This window comes from Protopterus annectens, chromosome 1.part1 (assembly GCF_019279795.1).
Source record: "Protopterus annectens isolate FY-2018-M chromosome 1.part1, PAN1.0, whole genome shotgun sequence".
Classification (NCBI taxonomy): Eukaryota; Metazoa; Chordata; order Ceratodontiformes; family Protopteridae; genus Protopterus; species Protopterus annectens.
Genome location: NC_056726.1, coordinates 1,867,198,186 through 1,867,211,549, shown reverse-complemented (window position 1 = coordinate 1,867,211,549; position 13,364 = coordinate 1,867,198,186).

Below are 13,364 nucleotides of genomic sequence, written 5' to 3'. Positions count from 1 at the left end.
TAAGTTTGACTACTGTTGCGTTTTTTGATAAGAAAGGACAGATGATGTTGTATGTATATTACCAGCACAGATATAAATGTGAAAATATGCAATAGCCTTAAAGATTACAATAAGTATTTTACAATATGAATATATATATTGTTTGGAACTTCAAAGTTTGCCTTTCCCAAAGTGCATTTCTTAGACCTGCACTATACAAAATGTTTGTTTGGTTAATTTATAATAATGTTAGCAATGTTAAGAAGTATAACCTATAAGTGCCTGCTGATACCAACTTTTTCTAAGCATTTACTCTCTCTTAGCCTATACATGCCATATAATTAAACAACTAACATATTAACATAAGAGGTCAGATAGAAATTGTACTTTAAATGCCAATAACAAAAGGAGCAGGCTTTGCACAGTTTGTAGCTGATGATTTTTCATATTTGGAACATTCTGCATAATTCTGACATCCCTCTGCTCAAGGTATATACCACCATAGGTCAAATTCTAACTACTTTTTGCTTCCCAATACATACATATTCACTAAAACAGAGGGATGGGTGGTTAGGCGCCTATATAGGGTATAGGAGTTTGGAAGTCACTTCATCTATGTTAAAGGTTAACACAAAAACAGACAAATTATATTACTACTTTTTCGCTTATCAATCAATAAATGACCTTATAAGCAAATTATGAAATGATATCAATAGATTCATGGAATGTTAAGGAGATATTGGATAAAAAAAAAGAAATGTAATCATGCATCTCACATATCAAAATAAGTCCAAAGTAACCTTCCAGCAAGAAACTCACTTGGATAGTCAACTCTGGGATAAGGAAAGGAAAAGGAAATGGGTTACACAAATAATCGCTGCAGGTCATAACTCCTTATCTAGGGGAGCAGCCATTATACTAAATCAATCTTTCCAAGAAGAGATCACTTCTATTAAAACTGACCCTAATGGAAGATGGGCTTTATTTACTAGTGAATATCATACCATAAATAAACCCCTTCTCTTTATCAATATATACAGCCCCTGCTCAAATCAACATCTCTTCATTTATGAAATCTTTAATATATTAGCTCATCACCCAAATCATTTGTACATCATAGGTGGGGACTGGAACGCTTTATTAAACCCAGACAAAGATAGGTCACATACTGAAAACAGGCAATCCCGACGTATTACTTTAGCACTTGAAGAACTACAAAATACCTTTGAGCTAATTGACCCCTATACCAAATTTCAATATGATAAAACAATATCAAGATTTACTTTTTTCTCAGTCACCTATAAAACTTCTTCCAGAATAGATGATTTTCTAATCTCCCAAACCTTGCTTTCCTATAGAGTAAAATATACTGTATCACCCAGATCTATATCGGATCATTCAAAAATCAGTCTCTCCCTAAACGTTCAAACCTACAAACAAAATGTCCTCTCTTTCAATAATTGGACATTAAATCCTAAAATCATTCAAAACCAAGAAGTAGCACAGAAAGTCACTAGTATTCTAGCCCAACTTGATAAAGACATTATATCCACTCAAATTCCTTATGACATGCAATGGGTGGCTGCCATTAAAGGTATCATTATTTAAAAACCTGCATGGCTCAAGAAAAAAATACAATAACATCAAAAATAAACTGGAGACCCAAATCAACACTGCTGAATTAGAACTTCAAAATAAGTACTCAAAAGACCTGGAGGATAAAATAACCAACTGGCAAAAGCAATTACACAAACATCTAGAAAATATCTCTCTGTTAGAGCTAAGATCAATATATCAATACTCAGAATGGGCACAAACACCATCAAAAATTCTAGCTAGATTAATAAACATTAAAAATGGTCGCCCAAGGATCAAAGAAATACACTGTGAAGGGCTCTTGAAGCACAAGGACCAAGGCATTGTAGACGCATTTGAAGACATTTACAATAAGCTATTTAACTTACCACTTCCTCCCCGTACAGACAAATTTTGTGATTTTATGCATAATATAAAATTCCCACAAATTTCAGACGATCAGGAAAAACTTCTAAAAACACCCTTGCAACTAAAAGAGATAAAAGCGATAATCAAACTCAAACCGGGTAAATCTCCTGGGCCTGATGGCTACACCTCTGAATTTTATAAACAATTCATGGAACCTATTTTCAACGTTTTATTAAAAGTTTTCAGTTATATAATACAATACAGTATAACAGATAATTATTTTAATAATTCCAAAACTGTGTTAATTCCCAAGCCAAACTCTGACCCAACAGATCCCAACAGTACCTCCCTGGACTACATGAAAAGAGACATAGAGGAGCTGTCTGATCATGTAGCCCAGGCTGGTATGACCCTGACCTTGAGTAGCATCTTGCCCTCACCAAGAATCATGCCACAGTATAAAGACAAAATGATCAGTTTCAACAATTGGCTAAAGTATTGGTGTCATTCAAAGGGGATCCAGTGTCTATCAGCCTGAGATGACATGCTCGACAATCCACATTGCTTCGCTAGGGACAGCTTGCACCTGTCACCCTTAGGCTTTTGTATACTGGCCAAGGCTCTTGCCACCCCCATAGTGCCTTTTTTAGGCAAGGCTCAAAGGACAAACCCACCTCCATAGACAACCAAAGGATAAAAAAACTAAAGGTAATGCTACTCAATGCCAGAAGTCTAAACCTCAAGATGCATGCAATCGAGGCTCTCCTCAGTATGAAGAAAATCAATGTCTGTGCAGTAACAGAAACCTGGTTCAAGGCTCCTGAGAGCACCCCAGCACTACCAGGTTATAACTCATACCATGCATTTCAGCCCCAAAACTCTGAACGAAGCACAAAAGGAAAGGGGGTATTTATATTCATCAAAGATACCTACACCTCTTGGTTAGTGGCACTGCACGAAGCATTGGAAACCATCCATGTGCAACTAACAGCGGGCAAAACTGCCTTTCAGTTTGTAGCCTGCTATAGAACACCCTCCCTATTACAGGAACCCCACCTGGCATTCCCGAGAATACTGGAGAATATGAAGGTCTCTCCAAACATTATGTTATTGGGTGACTTCAACTACCCAAACATTGACTGGGAAAACTACTCAAGCCCAAACACCCTCGCCCAATGGTTCCTTGAATTTATAAACTCTAACGAGATGGAACAACTGGTCACCACTCCCACAAGAGGAAACAATATATTGGACCTGGTAATCATCAACATGGGGACTCTATGTTCCACACCAGAGGTAAACCCCTCATTGGTAAGATCAGACCATAAACAAATTTCCCTGGACATCCATATCCCGCCCCACCCCCAGCCAAGGAAATCACGGTAAAGAATTTCTCAAAGGCCAACTTTGCACTTCTCAAGACTGAGGTGGAATCCTTCAAAGCCCCAGGGCCAGAGGATAATACAGCCTAATCCACAGAATCCTTCACAAATGCATTCTATGAGCACCTGCAGGAATGCATGGATCGTGCTATCCCAAATAAAACCAAGACTCACTCCTCTGAAAACAGGAGACCTGTCTGGTGGACCCCCAGCCATAAATAAGCTATACAACAGAAGGAGGAAGCTACTACATGACAGAGCAAAATCCCAAAAAAGGAAGGCATCTCTGATCAGTATTAGCAAGAAACTTCGATCCCTCATAAAATCATCAAAGGCCAGTTTCGAAAGAAAAATTTCCCTAGACACTAAAGATAATCACAAGGCCTTCTTTAGTTATGTCAGGAATATGGGTGGAAACTCCCAGATATGCTCTGAATTGTTGCATAACAGTACAAAATATACCGAACCTACAGACATAGCCAACATCCTGGCTGACAGATTCAGCGCAAACTTCTCCCCCCTCTTCCCCCCCAAAGGAGCAAATGCCTATCCCAACTGAATGTAACCTCCCTGACATCACAGATGCACAGGTGAAAGCTGCCCTCGCCAAAGCAAAAAATACAGCATCTATGGGACAGGACTGTGTCCCAGGCTGTCTTACATAAGCTCCAAGAAGAACTGAACCCTCACATTGTCACTGTTCAAACTTAGCCTTACTACAGGATATGTACCCAAAGAATGGCATACAGCTACAGTGGTCCCACTCCACAAAGGTGGTGCCACAACGGACCCCGGGAACTATCGCCCCATAAGCCTGACTAGTCTGGTCTGTAAAGCTATGGAGCGTATTATCATGGAACTCATAAACAAAGACATTGGGAGCCTCCAGACACTGGACCCTACCCAATTCAGCTTTGTTAAGGGCAGATCTTGCCTCTTAAACCTAGTTTATTTCTTTGAAACAGTTACCAAAGCCATAGAAGAGGGCAAGGTAGTCCACACAGCCTACCTGGATCTCACAAAAGCCTTCGACACAATACCCCACTCGGGCATCATAAATAAGCTTACCAGCTTAAATATCAACCCCTATATCACAAGATGGATTGCAAACTGGCTCAGGGATAGAGCCCACATGGTCAGAATCACAGGTGCCATGTCCGAATCCAAACCAGTTACAAGTGGCGTCCCACAGGGCTCTGTTCTGGGACCTCTCTTGTTCGGTATATACTTCTCTGAGGTTCAGGCTAACACAGGGGGATTATGGCTGACAAAGTTCGCAGATGACTGCAAACTGGGGGCCATAATCGAATCTCCAGCTGACACAAGCATCCTCCAAAAGGGTCTCACAGAGACAGATGCTTAGTGCCAGAGCCATGGCCTCAAGCTAAATGCTAAAAAGTGCATAGCCATCCCCTTTGGGAAAAACAAGGTGCCCACAAATTACCACATAGGTGGTAATCCATTAAGTACAGAAGAAGTAATTAGAGATTTGGGGACCAACGTAGATAGTAATCTCTCCTTTGATAACCACGTTGCCAAAGTGGTTAGAAAGACCTTCTATATAGCCCACCTTATCACGCAAGGGTTCGCATCTAGATCATTGTGCCCCTCTACTCATCACTCATCAGGCCCATAATTGAATACAATGCCTCTTTCAGGATGTACCTTACCTGACACCTGCAGCAACTGGAGAGACCCCAAAAGTACCTCACCAAGAGGATCATAGGCTACAAACAGATATCCTATGCAGCTTGACTAAAGAAACTCCAGCTCTACTCAGTTGCTTACCGCCTATTCAGAGGTGATCTATGCCTGACGTACAAAGCCATGTCAAACCCAGAATTAATGGACAAGCTCCACCTCAAAAAATCCAAGTCCCTTAGAGCTACACGCTCCAGGGACTTAAACCTCAGCACAAAAATAAATAGGACATGCTGGAGGGACAGATTCATTTCCCAGAGGCTCCCCTCATTCTGGAATAGAATCACAATTCATGTTAGACATAGACCCTCGCTGACCCTCTTCAAGCGAAATCTGGACGCGTGGATGGGAAATCGCAAATTCGCCCCTGGGATCTCTTCTGTGTCCCTGCTAGACAGAGGCACAGTAAACTAATCTTAAAGGGTACCTTCTGTGACCTACTTTACAGAGGCACAGTAGGCTAATCTAATAGGGAGGTGGAAGCCAAATACACTCTGGCTAGGCTTATAAATGCCCTAGGGCAGATAGCCTAGTATCTACCTATGAACCTATGAACTATAAACCAATTGCCCTGATAAATGTTGACCTTAAGATCCTAGCTCATGTTATAGCAAATAGACTTAAAAATATACTCCCCTCCATCATCTCCCAAGAACAAATGAGCTTTATGATAAATAGGCAAACAAGCAACAACACCCTCCTCTTGGATACCACTATCAGACTTCTTAACAGTGATAAGTTCCCCAGATATGTTCTCACTGCTGACACAAGCAAGGCTTTTGATCGAGTTAACTTACATTTTCTATTCAATATATTGCTTTTATTTGGAATTCCTCAGGAATTTATAAGGATAATTAAGGTTCTATATCAGAAAGCTTCTACCACTATTCAGATAAATAAGCTCAAAACTAAGCCTATACCCTTATCCAATGGCACAAGGCAAGGTTGCCCTCTTTCCCCATACCTCTTTAATCTCTATCTAGAACCCCTGCTCCTGTTTATTTCACAAAAAACCTTCCATCACATACCTAGAGTCTTTAATATAAACCTTATCTACTCTGCCTTTGCCGATGACTTAAACAAATATTTTCAACTTCCCAACCCTGATCTCCCAAAAATACTCAAAGTGATAGCTGAGTTCTCTGAAATCTCTAATCATAAATTAAATTCAAATTCATCCCATCTATTTCCCTTGAATCTTATAGGCCATAAGGAATATTACTTTCCAGAGAGTGAGATCAAGGTTAACTACTAGATAAAATACTTATGAATACTATTTACCCCCAACTTTAAGGAAATCATAAAGAATAACCTACTATGTACATGGACAAATATTGAAAATTATATTAATAGATGAAAGAATATTAATATGTCTCTTCTTTCAAAAGCTAATGTCATCAAGATGAATCTATTACCAAGAATACACTTTCAATTAAATGCCACCTTCTCAAATACCCCCCCCCAATTGTTTCTTGATATATGAAAAAGCTATATCAAGATTCTTATGGTATCCCAAATCTACGAGAATTAAATATAATAAACTTGTACTTACTAAGAATAAGGAGGGATTGGGTTTGCTAGACTTCAGACTTTATTATAGTATAATTATTGCTTACAGACTAATACAGATAATAAACCATGACCCAAATGTTAATACCTGGACACCTCAATGGACCAAAATCTGGTTTGAACAACGTAAATCCCTTGGATATAACATCAAATCTCTTCCCTTTTTAAACGTAAATCAAAAAAGCTTATTCACAAAGAACTTACACCAACTAAATAAGTATATGATCCTAACTACTCAAAAGTTATTCAAATCAATACAGCTATTCGATGCTGTTGCCTTTATACAACATCTCCACCTAAATCCTAACCTACTTATAAATAATAAACCCCTAAATCTAAAGAATTACCCTCTGATAAAAGATCTTACAATATGGGAAATTTACAAATGGAAGAATCTAATATACTACAACTAAGATTGAAACGTAATCTTCCTAAGAAATATACCATAATTCTTAGCCAAATCCATTATCTTATAAATGCTAAATTTTCACAAACAAATGTTGACCTCCGGGACATTAATACTAAAAAATCTTGACACTAAAGGAATAACAATCTCTAGGACATATAAACTTGGAACGAACACAAAATACCAGAATGTTCTATTATTCTCAACCTATTGGCAAGGGAAAAAACAATTACTTACTGAAGAAAGCAAAAGAATAGCCATTAAAAATATGATCAAGTTTATTCCCTTTATGCGGCTGTTATACACACACATTATGATTAATAACAATGTATATTATACCCCATCAAAGCTAAATAAGTTAAATCCCAAATTTTCACCTATATGTCCACACTGCCCAAACCAAAGAGTTGACATTCTCCATGTTATGTGGGAATACAGCAAGGTACGCAACCTATGGTGCTCTAGATTAGAGAAGATGGGATATGAAAAAATAACCCTGTCATGGAAGATGGTTATATTGCACGCTAACACAAATAAACTTCCAAAAATGTTAAAAAATGTCCTTATCTCAATGTGTGCCCTTATTAAATTTTACATCGCAAAAAATTGGACTGTCACATCTCCAATCACATGGGACAACTTTAGCAAACTAGCTATTAGATATATCTCATCTCATATATTAGTTTATACAACAACAAGACAAAAACATTATCAGAAATATTGGCGTTATTTACTAGATGTAATTCTCAAGAATTAAAGATAGACCTCACAATGACCTGCTCAGACAAACTTATATAAGCAAGGCTTGCATTATAAGCAGCTTATCTCCTTTCCTGTTTATACACCTAAATAAATTCTCTAGTATATCTATCTATAACAAGTGATTGAATTTCTACCTCTATCTCTTTATAAACTATGCCCCTTATACTATCTCTCTTCTTTCAATTGATGTTAAGAAGTTTTCTCTCCTCTGTTTGCTGATGTAGTGACTTCTAGTGTATATAATGTATATAATTAGTATTTAGCTTTTATGTTTTTTTCTTTTTTGTTCTATTCGTATTGTATACTTATGTTTTTGATGTGTTGTATTACTGTTATTATTGAAAAGCTGAATAAAGAGATTTTGGAAAAAAAGGTGCTGCACACACACACTCACTTGACCTATGCTGAACAATGCCCTGGCCATTGGTTGCTTTCATGACATATACAACATGCAGCATACCTGTACATCCCATACATATACAGGTATGGCTGTAGTTGGCAATGTACCTGGCCTACATCATTCCATTCACATGTACTTGTGTATACACATCCACATATAATCATTTCATTTGTTCACACAAGTGATTATTGTGCAGCATCTTACATCTTTCTATGGTATATCTGACCTTGCTATAGACATCTTCAAAATATGTTACTGTAGTTGTCAACTATGATGCTGTCATGGGGGCAACACTGATTAACATCACATGTTTATCTGTGTGCATGTGCACATCTGACATGTCATGACTCAAAGTTCAGAGCCAGACATTGTCGTGTTCCCTGAGCCACTATATATGGCTATAGCCTTTGTTGTCCATAGCTGGATATTTTCACCATTGTGTCCACCTGACCCAATCTGTGATTGCTCAGAGTGCTTTACATCAAATATTTGGGGTTTGTGGGATAGGTCACCCATACCTAGGACTAGCAGGCCACCATGTTTAGATATAATCATATTGTGCATCATGACACACACAGTGACCATTTGAGCAGCTTTTTTCAGTATGTACCACCAGATGTGTCTAAGCATCTCACTCTTGATTTCAGCATACCAAACACACACTCAATGATGTTTCATGTCACAGTGTGTACACTGCTAAATGTGTCCTTAGCAGGCATTGTTGAGACTTTTAGTGGTATTATAAGCCAGGGTTCCAGTGGATAACCACAGTCACCTGTTTAAAAAAGCATACACATGATTAAACACATTGCTTTACAGTACCATGTCTTGATATAGACTACTTTACTCCTCTATAGATATAATTACCAAGTAGGAGTCCTTTAGGGGTGTCTCCCTCTTGAAATGTTGCCTTCAACTTCCTTTCTCATCATATGGCAGCACTATAGACACTGTTCGGTTGTGTAGCCATCAAATTAATATTGAGGCCATCTTCAGAGTACACTGCCGGACAATTGAGCAATGGTGATCCCTTTTTGTTGATGTAACATTCTGCATCTTCACATGATGGAGCTTTTATTAATACATGGGTAGGTCTATTGCACCATGGACATGGGAGACGTTGGCAACAGAGGAGAAGAAAATTTCCATGGTAACCTGGTCCTCCCTGGATTTTTCAGGAAAGTAGATGAAGTCATTCACATTGTGGCACATAACTACCAGGAGCTGTCTTGGTATGTAACATGCAGCTGTGTGGGACAGCCCTCCACCATCATCCATATGCCACTGGAGTGTCCTAAAGGGCAATATACCCAGACTCAGGCACACCTTTGTTTCTACTGGGACTGTTTCACCATGCAGACTGCTTGACGATATGTGGGGTGCACACATCCTATGCATAGATTGTAACACTTCTCAAGGTAATCTCTATCTGTCAATTAGCTCCTTGTCAGAGAGCTGGCACACATGCAGCCTGGCTTAATTCCATGCTGGCTGTCAACTTGGATGCATGTGCAGATCATCCATCAATATAGCTTGTAAAAACCTAGGCCTACTGGATTGCATTATTTTTCTCATATATTTGTGATTTCACAGAAATATGTCAGATATGGACAAAATTCTACATATATGAAAGTTTGCACTTATGATTTCTACCAAGTGCTTTTGTGAAACTGTTGATGTACTACTCTTTCAGATTTTATTGCCAATGGGCACACCTGTTGGTTTCAGACTATGGTGTGCATGTGCAGATTCTGCAATTACCCTGCACTGACTGACTAAATTAGCAGTTGCATTTTCATTTTGGTAGTTCTTGGAATTGCACCTGCCATTAGCTCACCAACATCTTCCTTCAGCACATTGCACTGTCTGTAAGTTTGTTTTGGAATATCGCTGGTAATTTTGATTGCAAACTGAGCTGATAGTGGAAGAGTATCAGGTGTACAGTCATGTATTGTTAAAAGATATAAAATAAAAATGTCCCATATTCAGCTTTGCGAGAAGCAATGAATAGACAAGGTTGGCTTTTGTGTTTGCAACTTTTCTGTACAAAACTTTGACTCTAATGTTTCTGAATTATTTAGCAAAGGATTTTCTTTTGTTTCAGTTACCCATACCCAGGTCCACATAACACCTTGTGCACATCCAAACAAACAACAGACCTATTAATTCTTAACATCAATACAAGAAGCATAGTGAATAAACTACCTGAGCTGCATGCATTCATAGGCCACTACACTCCTGACATAATGACCATTACTGAGACATGGCTAAAACCAAATATCCAAAATGAAGAAATCCTCCCACCAGGCTATAATATACTAAGAATATATAGAGCAGGTAAAAAAGGAGTTGGAATAGCAATTCTCTTTAAAAATACACTAAATCTCCAACCTCTGCAAACTCCTTTCCCTAAGTTCAGAAATGCTGAAACACTAGGTTCAGTTCTCTGCATAAACAAAACAAAACAAATCAATATCCTCTGCTGCTACATCCCACCAGGAAACAACACTTCCATAGTTGAGGAAATCTTACAATGGTCTACAGATAATCTACCACAAGAAAGTATTCTGCTAGGTGACCTAAATACTGACTGGTTATCCTGCAGTTCCAACTGCCCCTCTAACCACATAAATCTCTATCAGTTTTCACAACTCATTGATGAACCTAACAGAATAGATAAAAAATCACAAATACAATCCATACTCGATTGGGCACTGGTCAACTGCTCCAAACAAAACTATCAGACAGGCTGTCTACCAGATAGTCTTAGTGACCACCTCCCCACATTCCTATTGCACAAATGCACTAGCTTACCCAAGCCCATAGTTTATAGGCAAATCCAACAAGACCGCAACCTAAATCATCAGGACCTTAACTCAATTCTAAGACAATGTAAGTGGGAACCTCTACTAACCCTTGGACTAGATCAGGCAGTCAGTTACTTTAACAGTACTTTTACCAATGTCCTCAACAGTATTGCCCCAACTAGGAATGTCAGAGTAAAAGCTAACTATGCACCATGGCTAAGTGGAGACACTAGAGACCTACTAAAGTCCAGAGATAAGGCCTGGAAATTCTGGAAGAGGGAAAACACTGCCCTATCCAAACAAACTTGCCAACAACTTAGAAACCAAGCCAAAAAACAAACCAAACTTGACAAACAGAACTATTCCCTTAATGCCCAAACAAAACACTTAAGAAACCCACAAAAATTTTGGCAAGCCATCAACTCCTTACTGAAACCAGGCAAAACTACCACTCCTACTCCCAATTCAGCCCAGCCAATAAGCATGGATATAGCCTCTCAATTTAACCACCATTTCACTGTCTCTGTTCTAGCCTTATCTAACTAATTATTAAAAAATAACCATTCATATTCACCAACCAAACATCTAAACAACATTCCCCCCCAACTCTATCACCTGTTCCTATCTCATCAATTAAGAAACTCCTTCTGTAACTTAGACCTACCACCCTTGCAGCTGATAATTTACTTACCAACTTACTAAAAATGGCTGCTGAATCCATATCCTACCCTGTGTCCATCCTCGTTAACCATTCCATACAAGAATCCTGTATCCCTCAATGTGGAAGGTATCATACATCATCCTTCTTCATAAAAGTGGAAATTCTTATGACTTCTCAAATTACCATCCAATCACCATTTTATCTCCCCTTTCTAAACTTCTAGAGAAATGCATTCACTTTCAAGTCATGAAGTTCCTGGACAAACACAAACTCCTGTCCACCACACAACATGGCTTCCGGCCACATCCCAGCACAACTACTGCTCTTCTTTCCTTTACTAACATAGTTAATCAACACAGGAATAATAATAACTTCACATCTGCCATATTTCTGGATTTCCCCAAGGCATTTGATATGGTCTCACACACCATACTACTAGATACTCTAGCTTCCCTATCCTTTGCCCCATCTACTATGTTGGTTCAGGAATTATCTATCTGACAGACAGCAGTCTGTTCAATGGCAAGGTATACTTTCCCCTCAACTCCCAACTTCCATAGATGTACCACAAGGCTAAATACTAGGCCCACTTCTCTTTTCTATTTTCACCAACTTAGATACCACAACCAAGCAGGCCTCACTTATACAGTATGCAGATGATTCCACTCTAATCTGCTCAGCCCCTTCCCTCCCCTCCCTTCAACAACTCACCCAAGAATCCTTTAGTTCTGTGGAAAATGGATTACTGGCATCCAACTCATCCTGAACCCCAACAAGACTAAATTATTGTTATTTACACCCAACAAATCAAAAACTATTCCTCTTTCCTTTACTATCACTTCCAGAAATGGTGCCACCATTTCCCCTTCAACCCACACCAAACTCCTGGGCATCAAAATTGACAAAAAACTTCACTTCGATATCCATATATCCCAAACTATCAAAAAGGTTCACAAAAAAATGGATACACTCTATAGGCTCAAAAACTTCCTCTCAGATCATGCTAGAATCACCCTAGCACAAACTCACCTATTGTCCACACTAATGTATGCAGCACTTATTCTTACCCATATCAGAAAAACAGACCTGGATAAACTTGACTCATGCTATAATAAGATTGCCAAGTTTGCTAACAACTCCTCCTTCAGAACACACCACTGTATAGCTCTTAGGGACCTACAATGGTTAGAATTTCCACAACTTCTCAATTTCCACTAGCTAGTTATTACTTACAACATTCTAAATATCCTGATAAAACCACATTACTAGGGCAACTACTAACTCAATACACAGCAAATTGCCCCCTCCGCTCTAATGACAAATCGCTCCTCAGTATCTCTAGAGCTAATAATACCACATGAAAGGCACTATTCTCCCACACAGTTGCTAAAAACTGGAATGCCCTCCCCCTTCAATAACAGCAAGCTCCTCTACCTCATACTTCAAAAACACTCTAAAAGCACACCTACTGAATACCTTGTTATGTCCATGTATCACATAAAAATAAATGCTCCCTACCTCTCACCCGCCATTGACAATGAGGTCTTCTAATTACTTCACTGTAATGCTCTACAGTACTAACACTTAAGCTATCGCTAGACAGTAGCTCATCAACCATGATCACTGCTGACATATATTCTGCGTGTATTCATATTTCTAGCCTGAAAATGTTAATAATGCTGTTTTAATATGTCATCTGTCTAAAAATCCCTACATGTAAATATCCATTATGTCTTGTCTGTCTATAAATTCC